At 44.5% G+C, this 20,899-nt stretch overlaps 2 long non-coding RNA genes across 2 annotated transcripts; both read right to left on the reverse strand.

Annotated features, from left to right (window-relative positions):
• Positions 1–738: 738 nt before the first annotated feature.
• Positions 739–16,580, reverse strand: LOC115902510. The gene is made up of 7 exons (XR_004060611.1): positions 16,533–16,580; positions 14,600–14,694; positions 9,312–9,443; positions 8,423–8,532; positions 7,845–8,131; positions 4,181–4,265; positions 739–870 (listed from the first exon to the last, which is right to left on the reverse strand). It is a non-coding gene; the product is annotated as an uncharacterized LOC115902510 (long non-coding RNA).
• Positions 16,581–18,418: 1,838 nt separating this feature from the next.
• On the reverse strand, positions 18,419–19,940 carry LOC115902511. Its single transcript, XR_004060612.1, has 3 exons — positions 19,835–19,940; positions 19,423–19,523; positions 18,419–18,828 (listed from the first exon to the last, which is right to left on the reverse strand). It is a non-coding gene; the product is annotated as an uncharacterized LOC115902511 (long non-coding RNA).
• Between the last annotated feature and the right edge of the window lie 959 nt (positions 19,941–20,899).

Genomic DNA, 20,899 nt, shown 5'->3' on the forward strand with positions numbered 1-20,899 from the left:
GTTTCATTTATCTTTGGGATCATGCTGTAAACAGCCCACATGGAGACACCCAGGCCATCAGGTGCACTCATAAAACACAGGAGGTAACACTCGCGGGGAAACCTGTGCAGTCCTCTCAGACCAAATTCTGGTTTAAGCCTCGGAAGATAAGAGTCAAACTAAGGTGTTTCTGCTGCTCAAAAATGTATTAGCACCATTGGAGGCAGAAAGGCTCAGTATTCCCTGGGGGCTCCAGCTATGAGTTAATGCTTCCCAAACCCCTGCATGTGTTGGCTGAAATGAAGCCAGGGTTTCTTCACCACTGTTATCATATCAGTTTTAATCAGAGTCCAGCATCTGAAGCACAAGGATTTGTTTTCAAATTAACCACATATTGCATCTCTTTGATCGGAAATTTTTACTGCCACTCATTTATTGGATCCTCAGGAGATGGATTTGGAAGTTTAAAGAGTTCAAAATCAAAGGTTTCAGAGTTCTCTCCCAAAACCTAGAACTTCTCATTGTTAGGTTTGTCTCCCGACTAAGAAAAGGTAGAAACCCTTTTAACGTATTTTAGAAAAAAAGTTATGACTTTTCCCCAAGAACATAATTCCAATCTACACTCGCAGGAGAGCTGCTGGTAGCAAGCTTGGCATACAGCAGAAGAGCTGCCTAAAACAGAAGCAAAGTTTCTTCAGTTTTGCACCTTTTGTGGGTTCTGGTGTTTTCCTTGTAGGTTTTCAGAGATACTGAATGAAAACTTGGCTCCTTGTCCTCGGAGTGGACATGACCTCAGCTGCACTTACCAACACCTGGGACCAGGGCTCTGCCCTGCCATGTCTTTGCTGGGAAGGGATGCAGGGAACAAGGGTACCACAGGCAATGCTGAACCTGTCAACAAGGAAAGGAAAAAGAAGATAAGAATGAAGAGCAAATTCAGCCTTAGGAGAATGGGCACCCCTGATCCCAGACAGAAATAAATGAGGATAATGCCTTTTCCAAGCACTGCCGTAAGACACAGGCTGAACTGTGCCACGGCATTGCTCCAGCAGCCACTGCTCCACAAATAACAAACCCGTCCAGGCAGGGGGAGCCACTTCTGCAAACTTACCAGAAGCACAAAAAGATTATGTGTGCCTCTCCTTCTACCCAGCCAACCCTCCTGCTGGACACAACAGCTGTGCACACCCACACACAAATACACGTTGCTGCTGAGAGAATGTATCACTGAATTCCAATAACCAAACATCCCCAGAAAAGCAGCTCAACACGACCTGGTGTTTTGACCACTTAAAATGCTATAAAGATAGTGAATCCTGGGAGCTCAGGGGGAAAAAGTCCCCAAAGGTGCCATGTCAGTAGATGAACTCAAACTTTAAGAAGTTTTCCTATTATTATTCTCCTCATTAATGGGTAGATTCAGTCTGCATAGAAATTATTTCTTTCCTAAGTGCAGAAACACTGGGGGCCTGCCTAATCTAGCTGGAAAACTCCTGAGGCAAAGGAAAGAGGGAATCTAGGCGAAAAAACTGGCCGTGGCAGTATATCCCATTGGAAAATTCAGGTTTCACATCTGCCTTGGCTGGCTTATCAATAAAACAATAAAAATAATTCAACAGTTGGCTATCCTAGTCTCACTCACCCAGTTGCTTGCGTTAGAAATTTAGCAGCATTAATAGAGAGGTTTTTTGACTGCTGAAGAAAATTTGCCACGACTTACGCTGGTGTACACTCAAACAAGAACTCTGAACATAGTCCACGTTTGAGGCAAAGAGTAAAATGTAAGTGCTTTAAATCAAAGCCATGCTTTGATTTAAAATTCATATATAGATGGATTTTTAATTTGTGAAAGCCCTACACAAGATGTAACACGACCCTCCACAGAATTGTGCCTAGGCCTCAGTGGTGAGCTCCTGATTACTATGGTTCCCATGTTGCATCCAATTTCAGTGCAATTTTGAGTGTGGCCTTCCAACAAAAATCACCATCTCAGCAGGTTATCCTGAAATACATCTTAATAAGTCACAGCCAGTATTGAGACTAAAAGGGGGAAAACTTCTCACCAAGCTGTAACCAGTAGCCTTGAAAATGAAATATTCCTGCTAAATTCCCACTAAATTTTCTCTTGTGAGCAGGCTACATTGAGTAGATAAGAGAGTCACTGCTTCAATTGGATTAAATAATTGCATCAAATTTGATTTACATTCTGAAGAGCTAAAGAAAATAGCTGTTTTTTCATTAGCCATACAACGAGCAGATTTCTCAGCTGGATGTCCTACATTTCTCACTTCTCAACAATTTAGTCCTAATATATCATCCTTTCCTCCTACTTAAATATTATTTCAATCATTTATCAATTTAATTAATAATTGGTTGATAATTGTCCACATAATCTCTGTATGGAGATAGTCAACCCTCTTCTGAAATCTGGTTTTAGGCTTTACCACAGTCTTCGAGGATCTAGGGCTTTTCCCCCTCACAAGAAGCAGGAGTACTTTTTCTGTCACTGTGGAAGTGAATAAATGCACAAAGGTTTAATGTCCTCTTTTGGTCATTGAGTGGTTTATCAATACCACATTTAACACTGTAACACGAGATTTGAGACTACTCAATTTTGGGCCCATCAGACTTGTGGGGACTAGTTAGCATTAGCACCGGATGGATTTGGGTCAGGGAAACCTTAGGAAAAGCCAAAGCCTGCATTCACAGAAAGGTGAAAGGAGCACCATTTCCTCTTTCCCACTTTTCTTCACTTTATAACCTTCTCTAGATTCATATGCAGAAGTGTGTAAGTTGTATATTCTTTTGTCTTGCCAAAATCTGTTAACAGAAGTCTATTGTGTGTGTAAACACCCTATCTTTTAAGATATACTATTCAAAATTTCCAGGAGGTAAAGAAAGGAAAAGGTTGCTTTTCACAAGCAAGGACTGGAAGACATAAAATTAATTGCCAATGTTAAGTAGAGGTGAGTCCACATAAGTATGATGGGCCCAACCTTAGGGGTAGGTGACAATTCCCACATTTTAGGGTTAAAAGGTTGCATTGATAAGCAACTCCATATATGTGTAGTAAGGAGGTAAATGACAAAAACAATCCTTGGAATTTCTAGGTCGTGGGCCAGGACAGATTCCAGGCTGTCAAAAGGATTCATGGTACAGCCCAGTCTGGATTTTACAGGCCCAGACTGGGTCTGTTAACTTGGATCCAGAGAAAACAGTAGAGGCCAGGATATGTAGGTGGCCTGTTCTGAGGGATACATTTTCTCCACTGCTGCCACATTAACAATCTGTTCCTAAGTCAGATAGAAACATCCCACCCTCCCTGACCCATCCAGTCTCCTGGACAGAACTGTCCTTGGCATATTCCTTGCTGCCCACCCTCCCTGATTTCCTCCCTGCTATCCTGTGGAATTCTCAAGAACCCTGGGAAATTAAGGCAAGGACTCAACGGGAGACAATTTTGCTGACTACAGTGAGCTTTTATAGCCCCAGAAACAAGTCAGGTTAATGTTCTTTTTTTCTTTCTCCCTCCCTGGACATGAGCCACTCCAGACCTTGTATCTGAATATTTGGTTCTCATGTATATTTATTTACTTAAGAGTGGCATTCCTATTTTTATAGCTTTGAGTTTTTAATTTTCTTGTTAGCAGCATTAACAAGGTTCATGGCATATAAAGCGAGCTGTGGCATTTAAAAAATGTTGGTCTAATGTAACACCAGCCTTTTTTTATATATGTGTTCAATGGCAAACTCCTACTGACAGGCAGAATGCAGTTCTATGTCTGGGCAAGTTTATAGATGGTGTTCCCACCTCTGGGCCATAAGGTCACAAATTTGTTTCTGATTCTATTAAAGAAACACTCAGCAATGGTAAGTCTGTGTACTTCTTTTCTTTCTTTCCCTTTCTTTTTTTAATGAGGGGGACTGGCTTATAAGATCCACAATCTTAAAGATACTCCAAGGAATCTGTTGGCTGCCGGGCTTTTCACCCCTGTGCCCTGACCAAATAGCACTGACTGCAGATTTGAGCTTTGTCTGTTAGCAGCCAGATAAGACAGATCTTGGAGAAATGTTGCATGACTGAAAAAAGAACAGGCACTGTCCCCGCCATCTATCCGTGTGTCTGCCCTGGTTTGAGTGGGGTTCCATGGGATTTACCTCTAAACCGAATAGATGTGCAGAAATTACAGATTCACAGTACCTGTTGGTGCTCCTCTTTGCTCAGCAGATCCTCGGTGTGACTCTGAGCACGTCCCCAAAAGGCTTTGCTGCCTGGCCCTGCACACCTGTGGGATGGAGGCAACAACATTCCTCCCTTCCCTGCCTCTGCCTCTTTACAAGGCTTTAGAGGCAAGGCAGGGAGAGATCAATAAAGCCTTTGCAGCACACACATGAATAAGGATATTTACTGAACTCATGGCCAGGACAAGCAGGAAGGTGAATCAGAGGTGGCTGCTGTGCCCTAGGAAGCGGCAGCCCTATTTTTTCTGGGAGTTAGTTCAGGTATGTTCTCCTTTATGCCGTGCGGTGGCTCCAGCTGCAGTTCCTCAGCAGAAGTGTTCACTGCCTCACTCCCAGCCTCGTTCAGCAGAGAGGAGCCACAGTCCCCCCTGGCCTCAGCCATGAAATCCCTTCATGCTGGACACACGCTCTGGCCTTTGTGGCTACAAACATACAGAGCTCATTTCTCATATAGAAATGAGCAGGGGACAGTAGAAAGACAGAGCTGACGGGGTGAAACTAAAGCATGGGAGAGAGGGATTGCTGGTAAGTTTGGAGGGAGGGAGGATAAGCTCAAATGTCTGCTGAAAGAATGCCAGCATCATCCATTACTGTCCAGAAGGCAGTCACAAGAAAGCAGAAGGGCAAGAAGTACAGCCTTTGCTGTGGGATTCTTTGGCTTACTGTGGTTAGGAGGATCAAGGCTAGGTATACATGCCTCCACTGAAGGGAGATGCCCTGGAATAAAGCAAGGAATTTCTAGGCTAGGCAAAAGGCTGACCATGTTGAAACTGAGCACAGGAAAGAGAATTTGGCTGCAGAGTCTGACTGGAGGACTTCTAGCTACATGAGAGGACTCCAGGTCTATTATTTCTCTAATTTCCTTATGCCCCCAAGGAAGCTTTTGCTGGAAATTTGCTTCCATTTATGGGAGGACTGGAAGAATGAGGGCCAGACTGTGACTGAGCATCTGGCAATCAGAAATAGGGTTCAAAGGAGAGGAAACTGCTCAAGCAGGATCTGACAGTGCTATTCTGCACTGAAAATTGACCCCTGCAAGCGACAGGCTGCCACTGCTGGTCATTCCACGCGGGTATTTCTGCAAAGGGACAGTTCAGGAAACTCTCTGCAGCCTATCTCCTGTAAAGCTGACCTTGCTCTCTGAAAATTGTCATCACCAGAGATTCCTGTGGCCCAGCGAACTCCTAACTGATATTTTGTGCAGTATCACCTGCCTCAGATTCTCTCCTCTGTGATAAGGATGGGTCTGGCTACCAACAGCAACCACAAAACCATTACTGAACATCTTTGCTCAGAGGAGACACTTCTTCCCAACTAGTACTTTCATTTTTCTATGCTGTATTTGGTCACCTGAAATATAACTGTTTATGATCACCATGAAAAACCTTTACTGAAACAGGTTTCAAGTCATCTTGTTTCTCCTGAGAAAGGCAAGTTTTCTTTGGCTTTGGAAAAATCTGCCATCTTCTTAAACTTTTAAAGAATCCTGACAGAAATTCCCTTAAAATAAAGATATACAGGTAGGAGCAGGTATGTATCTCCCACATAGCACAGGCAGCTCTCCACTAGAACAATCTACTTCAGTTCCTCTGATCTCTATTGATTTGGTTACTGCTGCAAACCACTTGGACACTTTACAGCGTCAATTCTGTGAGAAAAGCAGAAGCGGGTTTAATGTGTTTGTATTTTGGTCAGAAAAGAATCCAAATCAGCCAGGGTGGCTTGTCCATGAGGGACAGGATTAATAAGCAACCAATGATCAACTACTCTGCCCCACATTTAGGCTTTCTACCTTATTAAATAATACAGACATTGTGATTGTTCCAGAAATGCTGGTGAAATGGATTCAAGGTAATGAAGAGCCTGTGACTTTTTTTGGGTTTGGCTGGCATCATGACACTGAGAAAGAAGCTGATCACAGTTTTCTATATAGAGAAACAGCAGATGTTTACCTGTCATGGTTATCCCCACCTACAAGAGAGAATTTTCCATGAATGCTCTGTACCATCAGGTATGTATAACAAAAGTGTCCTGAATATGCGAGCCCAGTGCTCAAACAACAAAATACAGTGACAAGCACTGTTAGTTACTCTTTACTCCTAGCAGCATTGCCTACGAAGCACAGTTTATCTGACAGTGCTGGAACACTCAGGGCTTGCTTCTAGGAGGGAGGGATGAGCACCAGGGCTGCTGTGCACATCTGCTTTGGGTTGGCTCCATCAGCTCCCACAGCACACACTGCAAATCCCACAGAAGTGGCTGCTCTGCAGCACAGTAGCAGAGTTGGAGTGTGCACTGGACCAGATCCTCGAGGGTATAAATCAAAGAGCTGCTCTGCAATCAGCCCATCTGCTGCTCTTTGTGTCACCTCTGGTGTGGGACTCCCACGGAGCACAATCACCCTCCATGGCTTCCTTAGAGACAGCCACAAACATGCCACACACCTCCAGCCCCTCCAGCAGCTACCCCCTGTGCTCTCAGGGATTCTGTCCCTTCCCTCTGCCCTTTCTTCACTCCCTTCTTCCCCCCAAAACTGGCATCACTCAGCATTTTGGCCAGGAGACCAATTCTCCAAACTGAAAACATCAAAGCATATCTCTGGTTAGATCTCATCCCAACCCTCCCAGTCTGTTGACTTGGAAAGTGAATAACTAATAAGGCAGCATGCCATTGTTTTCTGTTTATGATAATGGAAATAAATTGTTGGCTCCAACTCAGGCACTGATTGTTCCTTTGATATCACTGCCAGGAAGCAAAATAAAATGGATTTTTAAAAATCACCTTTCACAGAGTGCCACAGGCATTTGAAAGACGAGCCTTTTTCCACGTCAAAGGCTCTACCAGAAGTGCCAAATACAGGAGAAGAAAAAAATCCAAATCCTTCACTATTAAAAAAACCAACAAACACAAGAGCACAAGAGAGAGTGCGAGAGCAGGACTGGCTGGGCAGCAGGATGGCCTGGTGGGCTGGCACACCACAGATGTCCGGAGAGTGCTCATGAGGGAGCAGCAGAGCTGCCTCCATGGTGAGGAGCGCTTCCTGAGACATACAGAACACATCCTTTGCATTCTCTCCCCCACTAAAAAAAACACAGGTGGGCTGGATGAATTACTCTGTCTGCCTGGCAGCTCTTAAACTAACAGTAAGAGACTGGGAACCAAAAAGGCAGGGGAGTGCTTTGCCCCAGAACCTGAACCACTCATACATCTTGCTCATTTGTTTCTTTCGTGATTCGGGGGTTTTCTCAAGCTACATGAAGCAGCAATTTCATTGTGCCTCCAATCCTTCCCAGCGTTTTGGTACCTTTCCCAGTGGAATTTTAGGGGCAGGCTTTCAGGCGTTTGAATTTTTCTCAGGGATGCTACCACTCCTACCTACCATGTCAGGCATTGGCAGCACTGTGACACACACACAGGAAGGAGGTTCCTCTTGGAGTTTGGAGCTGGATGCAGATCTTACACGATTAGAGCACGGCACTGTTTGCTTTTCATGACGTGCTGCAGTTTGATTTGGCTCGGAGCAGAGGATGGAGCAGAGAGCCAGATTCAGATCTCAGGCCAAACACGGATTTTGGGTTTCAGCTACCAAACTTCATCATGGTTTGGCAAAGCCGCGCTCTCACCTGCTCCCATCATGTGGAGAACACCTGTGATCCGCTGGAGAGGAGGTTGCTCGCGCTGTGAGAAGCTCCCAGCAGGAACACCAGGCTACGAGAGCCTGCTTTGGCTGGCCCCAGCTGCTGCAGGTGGGCTGGGAGTGCAGAGACACTGGAACATGCTCAGAGCAAGAACAGTGCTGTGAAGAGAAGCTGTCAGGAGTGCAGCTTTGGGCCTTTACTTGGTGTCACGATTCTCTGAACCTTTTAATTTCTAGCACTGGGACTCAGATGCACAACAGCAGCAGCACGACCTGAGAGCAGACCAGGAGAAATAAGAACTGTATCACTTTCTACAAAAGCCTGCTTTTGAAATGATCCCCCACACTGCCTCCAGCCAGCGCTCTTGGATATTATTTTTGAAAGAACATGCTAGAAGACCCTTTTTTCCAAAGCTCAAACCAATACCACAACTTAAATGGAAAAATATCTGTGTGACAAGCAGCGTGGCCTCCTAAATATTAAGGCTGTTGGATGTGGATTTTAGGCCCGTGCTTGGCTCAAAGTGCATCCTTATTCTGCAAAGCATTTAAGCAAATGATTACCTTCAAGGCTGTAGTACAGAATGGAGCAATTTCACTGGGACTTGATGAAGTCCTTATGACATAGGTGCTGTTCTGAACATAAAGGTTTGAAGGGCTCCCACCAAAGTACCCTGGAATAAAGTAAAGACTTTTGATTGGCTTCAGCAAATATTCAACCAGGTCCTAATTTTTATACTTATTGCTAGCTTACAACAGGATATTTAGAAAGAAAAAAGAAGGAACTTTTTTTCTCCAGATAATACCATCTACTCTATTTCTGAAAATTAAGGGTGTGATTACTGACCCATAAGTACTTTATGATCACACTTTGGTTTGAACTTTTATGAGTGTATGTAGGTTTACTAACTCTAGCACTGCCCAGTAATTTATTTCCCAGGTGGGCTACGAAAGTCATCTGGAAGAAGGCAAACAGTGTCTAAGGGCTTGCTGTGCAAAGGGGTGATTGTGCTAGCTGGATTTGCGCATGGATGTTTTTGGAAACGGTTTTCAGAGCAGAGACTAAGTTTTCTAATACAATAAAACCTTTTCCTTTAACCCAGAAGCAGTGCTTCAAACTCTTTATTTATTTCATTGAAAGATTGATGATTGCTATCTGCTGCTCTTTTGAGGACAGAAAATGAGTTCAAAGGCAGCAGAAAGCTATTCAGACTCCAAAAGTTGCTGTGACAGAAGTTTGAAGGAGCTCTGAATGTCTCTGCAACCCTGTCACCCTTCTCTCCCCAGAAGACAATCAGCCTCAGGGGCTTGCACACACTTTCATGTACTGAACAGTGTGACCCAGAGCTGGGTACCCCCAAGGGCAGCACAAAAGTTTCAGGTGCCAGAGGCAGCTCCTGTGTGCTCAGGGACTGCCCCTTTGCTGGTGAGAAAAGCTGTCAGTGGTGCTCACCTGAGGCAGCTGCAGATGCTGTGGCACTCAGCAGGGCGACTCCTTAGTCCTGTTTGAATCCCAGAGCACCAGGGTTTGATTGGCAGTAGTGGCACACCTGTAAATCCCTTTCTGAACATGGATCTGCCTTGGCTGAGGAGACAGAAATGAAACATCAGACCTGAAAATGCAGTCAGCATCCACGTTCTGGCACATGAACTATTAGGGATATTTACAGCTCCCTGGAGACCAAGGGAGTATTACACTGTGCCATGCAAATCCAATATTAAATGAAACTTCTGCTTCTGCAGCTGATGTGGCCTCTACTCATTCCACCCAGCAAGTTCTGGGAATACTTCAATGCAAAGAAAAATCTACTTTGTTCTCTTAAAAAATCTCTCTTTGGCAGTATCTCTGAAACTGCAGGAAAGCGATTCCCAAGGACTCACCTCCTGGACACAGCACAGTTCAGATTGCTGCGACACTCATGCTAAAGTTATCTTGGTTTAACTTGAAAGCAGCACCTCCCTGAGGACTCCTCAATTCTGGAATGAGCAATGCATTTCTGTGTTCTGTGAGAGCCTGGATTATTTTTAATCTTCTGGACATGTTACAAAGATCAATTTATAGTCTCACAGAGACAGGAAGGACAAGGGTTTGCGGGCAGACAAAATGGGGGTTGGATGTTGTTGATTAGTGAATATTATTATTTCTGATTTTTCAAGGCAACTTTGACTTCCTTGCCCTGCTTGCTCCATTTCAGAAGAAAAAAGTGGTGGGAACTGTCTCAGATGCATGGACTGCAATGCAGCCATGTTCTCTTAGCCCTGCAGAGAGTTTGACCCATATCTTACAAGCTGAGCAAGTGCTCACAGCTCTGGACAGGTGCTGTGCACTAAAAAAATACAGAAGATAATAACAGCAAAGCTTTCTTTGACTCCCTCTGTCACCATTTTATATATACCATAATGAACTATGCCAATGACGTAGTTTCCAAATCATTTCAACATGGAAAGGCACCTTGCTTGTAATTTTGAGACATGCAGCTTGATAGCATTTCCCATATTATGCAAGGCTTCCAATGAAATAGCAAGGACAGAGTTTGAGCAAAACTACGGTATGTGCTTTGCATAATATTCAGCTATGTGTATTTTAAAATTCTCTATTCATTCATGTTGCAGACCCAGCAGTTCCAACATGTATCACAGAATACTGCACAGACATGCAGACTGAACCTGTATACATTTCAGAAGCCATAAAAAACAGTGAGCAGAATCTTCTCCAGATCTACTTAAATCTCACTTGAACCTTGATTAGTAAATTGCAATTCCTGACACTTAAAGGGACCTCAGTAGGATTGTTCCCTTAATTTTGGCAGATGAAAAGCAAGAACCACAGAGTTTTGTGTTATTTCCAACTAAAAGAATCAAATGGCCTAGGTTTGCCCAAAGTTTCACAAACACTTCTGCAAGAAAGCATGGCAGGGCACTTTTACAAAATGCTGGCAATGCCCAGAGTTCCACACTCCTGAATTTAAAGCTCTGCCATGGTTTTTTTTTTAACTTCCACCATGATTGTTTTCATATCTTTGTAAGCATGGCCAGGACTTTTTAGATTGGATCACTTTCTAGGAATAACAACAAAGAATTTCAACTTTTGGAACAGAGAAAGGCTTTTTCTTTGGGAAATGTCATTCCTGGAAATGCCATTCACCAGTGTTCTTTCCTGGCAGGTCCTGAGGGATCATTCCCAGTAAGGGCTGAGATGAGGTGATACTGTGCAGGTGGCAAGCCCCTCAACTGCCATTTCAAACCACATGGGTCCCCTTCAGCTCTCAGAGAGGCCTCAGTGACACAAAGAGACATTTAGAAGTGTGGCATGTCACTGGGTTATGCTGGAATTTCTGTGGGGATTTACTCAGGTTCTCCAGCTCCACCTTGCCTGTTTGTGTCCCCATGGAGATGCCCAGAGTCTGGGGTGGTGGGACAAGGCTGTGCCTTGCCTGGCCTGTGAGCAGGAGGGGCAGCAGGGTCATTTCCAAAGCTTGCTCCTCATCTGAACCATGAACCAGAACGGAAATGCCCATGGAGGTGCACCCTGAGTGGGGAGATCTGCTACAAACACATAACAGATGATAAAGGCTTCAGAAACATACACAAAGAATAAAAGTGACACTTTCAAAACCAGGGTCAAAGCAGGAGCCAAACGACGATTTGCTCACTTCCTCACCATTGCTTTAGCTAGACTACTGCTACTTCTTGAATTTAATCTTAAATCTTGAAAATTCATAGCCTTTCCTGGACATCTTTTATGCCATGGTTAGCACTCTGTAATGTTAAAGGTTTGACTGTTAAAATAAATGTCCCAGCTACAGACACCAGTGAAATGGTGAAGTTCTATTCCCCGAACATCTGTAAAGCTTTCATTTTCCCTCTCCAACAAAACCAAGATGACCTTCTCTTCCCCTTCCCCTGAGACTTCTCTTCCTAGGGCTCATGGGGCTTTCTTGGCCTGTCCTAGCCTCAAATCAGAAGGCAGATGGATTTTCAATATGAGCTTTATGGTTACAAGTACCCCCTTCCCACTAAAATACTGAGGATTTCTGTGGTAATTCTACTTCCAGCATTGTCAAAAGTACGCAAAAGCCAGGCTGTTACATGTGAACACAATTTAAAGGGATCAAAATCCAGAAGGGAGTTTTTTTCATAAAGGCAGAGTTTTACTGAGGTATGCTATGGTCCAGAATTGGACCCTCCTATAAACTTGTGTGTCTTCTCTTGTGGAGGTCAGTATGCTCTTCACTGAAAACAACAGCCCCTTCTCTCTCACCCCGCCTCTAATAGCTCAGATACTGCCAGTGGCATTTCAATTCCCTCAATAAGAGCTCTGACAAGAGCACTCAGAGGCTTTGACTTCAGCTTGGCCCAGGGATCTTTCTTGAAATGATCTTTTACACATTTCACAGACTGGGCATTTCAAGAATCTGTGTCTGCATCAAAGAGGTGCAGACCTCTGTTCATCTAACGAGAGTGAAAAACCCACTACCCCAAGCTGACACGTCACCTCAGAACCTTGTTGGTCTCCTTCAGAACGATCATTCTTCGCCCAGAGCATCAGAAAAGCAATCATGGCTCAAGAGTCCAGAGATGATGGCTGGAGCCTATCCAAAATGGGGCCCTGTAGCCCATGTCCTGGCTGGGTCCCCGCGGTGGACCCTGGACCCACTTGCCATGTTTGCAGCAGCTGTGCTCGTGCACTGCCTGCATGAGGGTCCCTTGTCCTTGGCCTCATCTGGGGACAGCCCTCCTCCTGTGCTCCCTGGCAGCAAGGCTCAGGCATACCCTGGAAAAAGGCTGTTTGGGATTCTGGCTGCAAACACAATCCTTGTGCCTTCAGTCCTGGCAGCGGTGCTGCTCTCCGCTGCTCTGTGCTGCAGGGATGACAGCTCTGTAATTTTCTTATAAAGCAAACACGCTTCATTTTACCCCTGACAGCAGGCAATCCAGGGCCAGCAAATCACTGGCAAATGCCTCCTATATTCATCTCTTCAAGTGTTTTGGCTTTTCTTTACTTTTAATTTGCCTGGAGGCAGACATTTGAGATAACAGCTGTTATGGTGATATTATCAGTCAATCTGGTGTCAGAGAATGCCAGGAAAATGCCTGTGGAGAGGACCTCTTGGGTTTTTTGGTTTGAACTGCTCTGGGGCAAATCCACTCCTTTGTCAACATTCTGCTCAAAACATGAGAAGAGAACATAATGGGACTGGTTTCTACTATGGGATGACGAAGAAATGCCTTTTCCTGCTGACAGAGCACGGGTTCCCTTTCTGCTCATTGACCATCTAGAGCAGTCCTTTGGCAGACCATGCCACAGGTTTTTCTTGCTGTTGAGCAGTGTCAGAGCACATCTGCCACCAGCACCATCCCTGTGATTCTCTGGTGATTCGCAGAATTAATGGGGGAGACCCCAAGAAACCCCATTAAAAAGGATCTCTACCCTCCTGTGGAAGACTGCAGAGCTTTCTTGTGCCCAGTTACAGTGTTTGCTGGGGAGGAAAGTTTCTTTGCTTCCTGAGGTGGAGGGCTCAGTGTCAAGAACCATCAACAAATAGGTCTGGAACTCCCTCTGGACAAAGCTGAGCCATCTGCAATAGGGCCAAAAAGATTTATTGGTTCTTTAGAGAAGATGGCATGACACCACCAGGAAGCTGTTGGCTTGGGAATTATTGCTCTGCACTTATTTTTTTCTTTACGCAGAAATACAAGATGACAACCCAAAACTTTGCAGCTTTGGAAACAAACTGGGCTGTGCCACTATTAGGTGCATTAATGACAATAAGCCAGTTTTTCCTGTTAGTTTGATGAAACCTGACATGCTTTGCACTAGACAAACTTATTCATTATGCTTTGATTGAAAACAATTTGTATCTGAAGATCTTGAACTACGTTACTGACATCAAACCCGTGGGAAGATAAGCAGTCACACCTAAGAAATGACCATGATTCCAAAGAAGCAATGGAATACAGGCATTTTGTGTGTCTGCAGTCCCAAAGGAACAGAAAAAACCCATTTCTGCTTGCATATTTAACTATTTTCAAAATTCCTAATATCTCTTCATTATCTGGTAACAGCAGAGATTCCTCTTTTCCATTTTCTTAACATTACCAAAAGCTGTTTTGCTGGAAATTGGAAGCCCAGTTCTAGTCTGCACCCCACATCTCCTGACCATAGGCAAAGCCTACAGACTACTGTGGTCTGTTTCCACACTTGGAAAATGAGGAGATATCCTGAAAAAAGGGTTAAGCATTCCAATAGCACAGTGACAGAGCTCACACAAGCACCTGTGCAGTGGAAGAAATGCATGTGAAAGAGAAGGGTGACCTGGAAGGCAAGCCTTGAACAGAGATCACAAAGGTTCCATCCCACAAAGATTTGCTGTTACCAAGTAAACCTTGTGGTTTGTTTCCCAAAGGAAGCTTTCTCAGCTTTGAAGCACCTGCTCCCAAGTATGGTCAGGTTATTAAAAGAAGCTGGCATTTTTCTGGCCTTGGAAGGTGCACAAAGGAGGTGTGTGAAATTTATTTCCACCCCTGGCACTCAGGTGCAGCAGTTTGGAACAGTGTTCCATGACTGCACAGGAGAGCATACTCATGCCCCAAACACTTTCATGGGCTCAAAGACAATATTAGCAGCCTTTCTTTCTGGGTCTTCCAGAGACACGAAGAACATGCTGCCTGCTCAAACACGGGAACAAACCAGGTAATCTGTACAACAGGAATTTACTGAGCACTGCTTTGCCTACTTACTTTCATCACGGCTGATGTGGTAACAGAAAGGATCTGTTCAGCATAGGCGAGCTCCTCCTTCCAAATGTCTCCAGGCTTTTGGGAAATTTCAGTTTCTGGAATTGAAGTCTCACAGTGAGTAAGCTTTGAGGAATGGGAATGCAATTGTAAATTTTCTATATCAATAATGGCAGGACAGTTGGGGCTAAATAAACTGGCTGGAAAATGGGTTTTCTTTGATTTCTAGGGAGGTTGACCCAAGGAGAAAAAATTTCGTATTTCTTGTGAAAATCTGGGTAGAGGTTTTGTCCATGAGATTTGCATTATCACACAGATGGACTGCCAAGAGGGGAGGGATACAATTTCCTGCTGTGCATCAAAGGCTGACCATGGCTGAAAATGAAGATTGGTCTTAAAGAACCGGTATCTGATAAAGGCATCCCACTCTTGGAGCTGAGCTGCCAGAAAAAAGGGTGAGAAGAAATCCAAGGTTTCATTACTTTAAAGCTACTGGTTATTACTTATGGTTTCACTTTGATACTTTCTCTCAGATGTTATAGTATCAAACACCCTCCCAGCAATCTCCCACTAAGATGTGGTTTGCTGGATAACAGACAGTGCCTTTCTCTGGACTCATCACCTGGAACTGAGAAAAAAGGGCTGTGCAAATCTGCAGCACAGAAAAACAGAAAAGAGAAACAAGGAAATGTCAATTAAGATTAATAAGATAATACATGGAGTAACTGGCTTGGCAGTCATGCATTTCCTTTAGCATTTTCTGTGTAGGTCACTTCTGTGAGATAAATACAGCCTTGGAAGGCAAGACGAGATGACTGCAGAAATAGAAATTTTCATAGAAAAGGTCTTTTTCATACTTCGTGCGTTTTTTTCCATTAACATTAACCTATCCTTTGTTAGTCACAACAGACAAGTATCCCACACCCAGGGGTTGGAGTGGGAATTCAAACACCCAAAAAGGTTCTTGGACACACACAAGTAGTCTTTGTTGGTGGCACCTGTGATCTTCTTCCTGAGGTTTTTGTGCTCTAGGGGAAGAAAAAGAGGGGTCTTACAGAAGGGAATCTGGGAATGACTCTAACTGCCTGAAGAGGACAGATCCCTTCTCCAGAAAATAATTACGTTTTTCAAATGTAATCATCTTTAAACCCAAACAAGGTGTCTCCTGCACCTCCTTTCCCAGACAGCATCCCTCATCACCCATGATTACCTTCCTCTTTCAGCTCTAATAATTTCTTTCAACACAATGGCACCACTCATGATGGGGCTGGGGAACAAACCCATCCTATCCAGCCCACAGCGTGGTAGGAGCTGTGGGTTTGAAGCCCTGAGGCAAGGAAGCCGTGGATCCGGGGCTCCCAGCTCTCCCAGTTGGCTCACTGTGGGATAACTACATGAAAAAACCTAACCGCCTGCCAGGAGGGCTGGCCAGGAGCCTTACAGGAAGCAAAGCCCTGTGTTGTAAGACAGATGTGATGGGAATTCAGGTGTCTAAATTCCTGTACGAGAAGAGGAACTTCCCATTTCTCTCCTATCTGATCGATGATGTGTGCACATTGTTTGTAGGGAGGGAGCAGGAAAAGTACATTTTAAAGGACAAGCAGCTGGATGCTGCTCTTCTCATGCTTGGAATTAGAATGAAGTGCCTTTTCTGCTCCAAACTGTACTAAGAAACATGGCAGGTTTTAAATAAGCTATTTAGCTCCTTTTTTCGTTTCAATAATTTAAACTGAGTTTTTTTCTGCCTGATGTGTCTAGCTGCACTCTTGTTCACAGACACAACTGTATACAGGACTACATGTTAAAGAAATAAACCTGTGAGGCTCTAGAAGGCTGGAAAGGAGATGTGTAGAAAATGGATAGCATTAACTAAGACCTCTCATTATTAGGATGGTAGCCAGAGGAGATTTTGGGCCAAGAGAAATAAAGAGCTTACCACTCAACTCATGGAGCCAGACATGTTGTAGCCTTGTTCTGGGAACCTGAGTGAGGGCCTGGAAGACAAAAGCAGACTAGTGTTGCCCTAAAGAGATCACCACCCCTCCTTGGGAACACCAGAGCACTTTAGTACGGAACAAGATCCCAAAGTCCAAGAGCGTTCCTGTAGGGCAGGCGGACACCTTGGGTCCTTTGTTGCAAACAGGGCCTCAGATTTCTCTTTGCACATGTGCTGGGTCCCATTCAGATCCCTTTTCGAGCTTCGCACAGCTCTGGTGGGGTGAGTTCTGCAGTGCTCAGGAATAGTGAGGCTTCAGGAGCAGCTCAGAGGGAGAAGGGGATGTGTGAGAGGGTGGTTTACCAGCATGGGATGGGCCCTGCTGCCTTGGCCTGTGCTCCAGGGAGGCTGGCTGGCACCAGGACTGGGATGTTTTCCCCGCTGCTCCTTCTGATGCAAGAAATTCACATAATCTGTAAGCACACCTCTTTCTTGCCAGAGACCATGCCATTGTCTCTTGCTCCATCCAAGCCAGCCCGTTCTTTCTCAGTCCCTCTCTCTGAGGGCTCCGTCAGCAGCGAGCGGCCCATGCCTGTGTCCATGGAGCAGCGCAGGCAGGAGGCCGAGCAGGCCTTGGTGTTTGCGTACCAGGCCGCAATGGCCTCCTGCTGCCTGCAGACGTGTTCACATCGCTGCAAGCCCAAGGACAGAGCTGGGGGATCAGTGGTGTGTCTGAGCTCCTCTCTTCATACACACACTCCCACACTGAGCTAAACTTTTCACAAGCTGCAAACGAGAGGTGAATCAGCCTGGAATGCAAGTCCTGCTCTGAGAGGCGCATCAGCCTGGCATGCAAGTCCGGCTCTGCTCTCCCCAGCCTGGCTGTTCATTCTGTGTGAGGCACGAGCGCCAGCCTAGGAGCAAAATCCATTATCTAGCAAAAACACTGGATGCACAAGACTCTGCAAAGACCCACTCACACCAGTGGGAGGGTGGTTTCCTGGAATGGATCTGCTAGGCTGATCCTCCAAGATGCTACCAAGTGACTTCATATTGACCTCAACAGTAAGAACACTCAAATATTTGAACACCGGGAGGGACAATGTGACATTTTAAACAACTGCTTTTCTCCTAAAGTATTTGATCTGTGAGGGGTAAAATAAGCACTTAACTGGAACATTATGTCTGAGGCAGGCATGATAAAGAAACTATGCAATGCATATATTTTCATTTTAAATAAATCAATATGATAATTTGGGATCAGGTGGGATTCTACAGCTGGAAGAAAAGAACAAAGAGAGGCCATTAGTTGTACTTTTAACAAATCAATTTGTTAATTACGGATCAGGTGGGATTTTCCAGCATGAGACAGAGGACAAAGAAAGCTCATTAGCTGTGTTTTAAATTGATTGATGTTTTAGTTGGTGTGGGATTCTCCTGGAAATAAATGCAAAATATGGAAAATATACCAAGCCCTATCACTGGAGAACATGCTTTATAAGAAATAAGAAAATTTTCCTACTTACTTAGAGCATCTATATTTTCTAGGCACTCCATAGTACAACACAAGTGTGGTCAGGCTGGAACTCTTGAAAGGTTCAAGGAAACAAAGAGAGAAGACCTGTAGTATATTCAAGGAAATAAAGAAGAAAGGTCATTTCAGATTTGTGGGACTCACCACAGCTGGGAATTTGATTTCAAAATATTGCAGTGTTCAGAACCACCAGACACGTTTGAAAGATCTGGGTTCTCGTCCTTTACCTGAGCCTGGCACAGGAAGGTGTCAGCTACAAGGTGTGATTAGTTTTGCCAGGTTCTCTGCAGCAATAAAGTTCTCTGGGCACTCAGCTCATTTCACCTGTGGTATCCAGATGTGGACAGCATGGTGTTGGTGCAGCATCTGAAAGCAAAACATTATCCAAGACAGGGAGGCAGGAAGGAGGGGGAAAAGAAGGTTGAAAAGGATGGTATTCAAATGACCAATTGGATAACATTCAGCCCACTTACTCTTTGATGCTGCAAGGGAGGAGAGGAAATCAAAGCCATCAGGACATATTAAGGAATGCCAAACATTACAGGAAGCAAGAGGTTTCACCATAATCAACACAGGAGTGTCCACTCCTGCGCTGCACGTTTAAAAGGAGCTTTAGAGGCAGTTTTACTTCTGCAGCTTTTCTTGTCTTGTTTCAGCTCTGTTCTCCCAGAACTGCACACAGGCAGTGCTGCTTACTGCTGATGGAAAATAACACGTCCTGCGAGGTTTGTGATTTCCTGAGGATGCATCTTCTCTTGCTGCCTGCACAACAAGATGCACATGAGAATTACCTCCCAGGAAGGCAACGGCTCATCTGTGTCACTGCCACGTCTGCCTGTAGCTAAAAGGTGTGCAGGACTTGCTGCAAATTTTAAAACCATCTCATATCAAAGGCCCTAAGATCAAAAGTTCAGATTTTGTAGGGAATTGCCAAAGAGCTGCTCAGTGCCCCAGCAGGCTCCTCATCTGCGATACCCAGGAGCTGTGAGCAGCTTAACTCATGGTGCTGTTTCAAGAGACATGTAAAACCAAAGACCCAGGCAGCTGCAGTAAGACATAATAAAGACACTGAGTTTGCATACAATCCTCAAGAATTTCCTCAAAGGATCTTGAGTTTATTTTCTCACCTCAGTGTAAGGCCGAGCTTTAACAAGATGGCTGCCAGAGGGGTGATTTAGCCCTCAGCTTTGAGGGGCTGTTGTGATGGATAGTGGATACTATTTCCACAGAGGAACAGGGCCTCGAGTTTTAATCAGCTATGTAAACTAATAAAATCTCACTCAAAATATTTTGGCCCTTCTTTTGTGAGCAGATTCTCCACAGTAAGCAGAAAAACACATCCTAGACATGACTTACAATGCTACTCTTCTTCTGAGAGGAGAGTCACGCCGAGTCCAAGCACAGCAGCATCTTCAGAGGTTCAAAAGCCAGCAGCCAGAGTGAGGCTCTGCTGAAACCTGACCCATAAGACAAAGGGCAGTTTTATTCTCCAGATTTCTCAATAAAAATGTCAAAGTTATTTTAAGTCTCAAGAATGCAAATAAAGAGCCAAAGATTAATATTTCAAGGCTTTTTCTTGAAGCAGTAACTTAAAGAGTACTTCATTTCTTCAACTGAAGATCCAGAATCTGTTTCCCAATAAATTTTTTTTTAAGAAAAAAACTTTGGGACTTATTTAAAAATATTTTTCTGTACATAATCTTAAAAAAAAAAAAAGAAGTGGTGTACTTGGCCATCAAGACAAGGCCAGTTTCTTGAAAGTTCTTACCAAGACTTAACAAACGTGAGCAGTCCTGCAGTTCCTAGTCAGCCACATCAGCTTGCTCTCCTCCTTCAGGGGAAGTGCTGCATCCCTGGAAGTGGCAGACAGAGCTGCAATTCAGAAGAACATCAGTCAGGGAGACACTCAAGTACATACTTGAGCGCTATTAGCATAACTGGGACACGAGTCCATGATTGAAGTTAAGTATGACTAAAGTTAAATTTCTTTAAGATAAATGGATTAATGCAGATGTTTAGGTAATTTTAAGCAATAAGGACAGCAAGTTTAAACAATTTGTCCAAATTTGTGAGTGATTCTTACAGGAAACCACTATTTCTAATCTCACAAGTCCCAGTCTCAACCCCATAAATGCCTAAAACCTTGTTATTCCACTCATTCAGCCTTAATGCTGCCTATTTTCTGCATATTCCCAGGATGGCTTTGGAAACCTCATCAAGGAAACAACAGGGCTCCTCAGGCTCAGCTTGAAGAGAGGACTGGGCTGAATGAGCCAAAAACTTCATTACTGAGAGGTTTGTCAAGACAGTTTCTGAGCACTGGCAAGCTGAGACACCAGAGGTGTGTGCCTGGGTCTTCTATAAAGTCAGGAGAGAATCAGGGGCTGAGCCTTTGTGCCTCTTGTCCTGGGTACACAGAATCCAGTGCTGGCTGCAGGAGTCAGGAGCTCCCACCACAACAACCAAACCCCCAGAGAAGAGCCCAGCCCACCACGGTCCTGTTCCTTAATTCACAGTAACTTCTTCCTCTTCTTTGCAGTCTGTGATTAGAAATTGAAAACCAAAGCCATTAACCTCCAAAATGCTAAAATGACAGATACTCTGTGAGCAAACAATGGGTCTCACTCCCTCCAGAATCCACCAGAGACAAACACAGCCTGGCCTCTAGCCCAGCTTTATCTGAGTCTCCCACTTGACATCCACTTGGGTGATGTGCAGCTCTGCTGGATGGCCCCAAATTTGCCTCCAGACTGTTACTAATTGTTCTCCTTTATTCTTTCTGCAGAGCTAGCAGAGACACACCGGCAGTGCGCTGGCAGTGGAAGCTGCCACT

This window comes from Camarhynchus parvulus, chromosome 3 (assembly GCF_901933205.1).
Source record: "Camarhynchus parvulus chromosome 3, STF_HiC, whole genome shotgun sequence".
NCBI lineage: Eukaryota > Metazoa > Chordata > Aves > Passeriformes > Thraupidae > Camarhynchus > Camarhynchus parvulus.